Source organism: Capsicum annuum, chromosome 6 (genome assembly GCF_002878395.1).
Source record: "Capsicum annuum cultivar UCD-10X-F1 chromosome 6, UCD10Xv1.1, whole genome shotgun sequence".
NCBI lineage: Eukaryota > Viridiplantae > Streptophyta > Magnoliopsida > Solanales > Solanaceae > Capsicum > Capsicum annuum.
Genome location: NC_061116.1, coordinates 138939828 through 138942191, shown reverse-complemented (window position 1 = coordinate 138942191; position 2364 = coordinate 138939828). Strand labels below are relative to the sequence as shown.

The window sequence follows — 2364 nt, the reverse complement described above, 5'->3', positions numbered from 1 at the left end:
ATTGCTAAATTTTTTATTTTTGATAATAAGTTTAAGTGTTAACAACTTGATCTTAGCGGGTGAATTTTTGCAGGTTTAGCTGAATATAGGACTGGCGAGAGATAAAGAGTTGGTAGAGACTTTTGTAGAACCAGAAATAATATTTTAACAAAGGAAAAAAGCTCAATATCCCATTTAATAGGTTCAAATGGCTCATCCAATTGATCCAAATAATTCAGTCGATCCATATGCCAAAAATATCCCAGCTCTGGTTATCTTAGCTATTCTTGCTCAACTAGTTGCTAGACCTATTCATGAGGTGGCAATTCCACTCATGAATTATACGACTAACAATATTCAAAAGCCCGAGATAGGTGATCAATTTGAATTGAAATAGAATACGGTGCAATTATTGAATTCAGCGGAAAATTCTCTGGCCTTTCACATGAAGACTCACAGAAGCACATACAGACTTTCTTAGAAATAAGCGATACTTACATTCCTGTAAGGATGAATACTGATTATGTCTAATTGATATTCTTTCCTTTTTCTTTAATTGGGAAAGAAAAGAGGTGGTTACATGCTGAACCACCACTCTTCATCACTTTATGGAAAGATCTAGCTCAAAAGTTCCTTATTCTATTCTTTCCATCAGGAAAGACTGCATATTTGAGAAGTGAGATTCTGAGTTTCAGACAGAAAGAAGAAGAGAATCTCTACCAAGCTTGGAAGAGACTTAAGAGTGTGCTAAAAAATTTCCCTCACTATCATTAGTGCAATGATGTCATTGTTCATACTTTCATTGAGGGGTTGGAGCCAAATACCAAGATTCTCTTAGATTCAGTAGCAGGTGGACAAACTCTTGAGAAGACTTATGATGAATTATACACATTGCTGAATAGGATCTCACAAGGGAATCCTGATTGGCATGCAGAATCGAGGAGTACTCCTAAGAAGGTTGCAGGGGTATTAGAGGTATACTAGTTTACCACATTATTATCCCAGATTACAGCAATGCAAACTCATATGCTTACTTAGCTTAATAGCATAAAGTGGGGAGTTCCACAAGCAGCAGCTACAACTAATGCAATCCAACGGGCAAATTCTTGGTGTGAGGTTTGTGGAAGTGGCGAGCATGCAAAAGATGCTTGTATGGCTAATCCAGATTCTATTAATTATGTGGGGAATGTGAATCATCAGGGATAATAGAATTTTGGTAATACATATAATCCCAACTGGAGGAACTATCCTAATTTCTCATGAGGTGGAAATCAGGCATAAAATAATAATCAGTATAAGGGGACAGTGCAATAGAATCAACATCAGGTTCAAAATAATTAAGCTGGCACTCAAACAGGTAATGTGGAGGAGATGTTGAAGCAGAATTTAGGTAATCAAGCGTAGTTTGCAACGAATTTGAAGAGTGAATAGTTGGTTACTAGAAATTTAGAGTTACAACTCGGACAGATTACAAGAGCACAAAATACAAGACCTCAAGGAGGCTTACTAGCGATACAGAGGTAAATCCAAAATAGGTAAATGCAGTTATAATAAGGAGTGTGTTATAGTTAAAGAAAGTGGTACCTGAGCAGATTAGTCCCTCAGCCACTGAAGATGATCCTAAGCCCATAAAGAAAAATGGGTTAAAGAAAAAGCTACAAGTAATCAAACTTATGTGGAAAAGAAGACTCTACCTTTACTATTCCCTTAAAGACAAAGGAAGCATTAAGAGGAGGCCAGTTACAAGAATTTATTTTATCTTCCAAAGCAGGTTCAAGTAAATCTTTATCTTTTTGATATTATAGAGAGTGTTCCAAAATATGCAAAATACATGAAGGATATAGTGGCGAACAAGAACCAATTGATAGAGTATGCTATAGTTGCACTTATTGAGGAGTGCACATCAAAGATACAAAACAAACTACCCACGAAACAGAAGGATCCAGGTAGTTTTACTTTACAAATAACTTTTAGGTAGACCATCAATGCTCGTGGATTGTGTGACTTGGAGGATAAAATAAATCTTATGCGCATATCTTGGTACCAGAAGATGGGTCTTGGGAGTCCCAAACCCACTACTATTATTTTTCAATTGGCAGATAGGTTCCTTGCTAGGCCAGATGGAATTATTGAAGATGTCTTGGTGCAAGTCGGATCACTAATATTTTCAGTGGGCTTTGTGATTCTTGACTTTGAAGCTGATTCAATTATTCCATTTATTTTGGGATAGCCCTTCCCAGCAATAGAACAGTCATAAATTAATGTAGCACCAGGGAAGATGACAATGAGAGTACATGACAAAGTAGAGGTTTTTGATATGTACAAGGCACTAAAATTTCCAGCTATATATAAGGAGTTGTCTGCTATATCCATTATAGATCTTGA

General features: G+C 36.5%; 1 non-coding gene across 1 annotated transcript; it reads right to left on the bottom strand.

Moving 5' to 3' along the window:
* Nucleotides 1-645: 645 nt before the first annotated feature.
* On the bottom strand, nt 646-752 carry LOC124899810. Its single transcript, XR_007057374.1, has one exon. It is a non-coding gene; the product is annotated as a small nucleolar RNA R71 (small nucleolar RNA).
* Between the last annotated feature and the right edge of the window lie 1612 nt (nt 753-2364).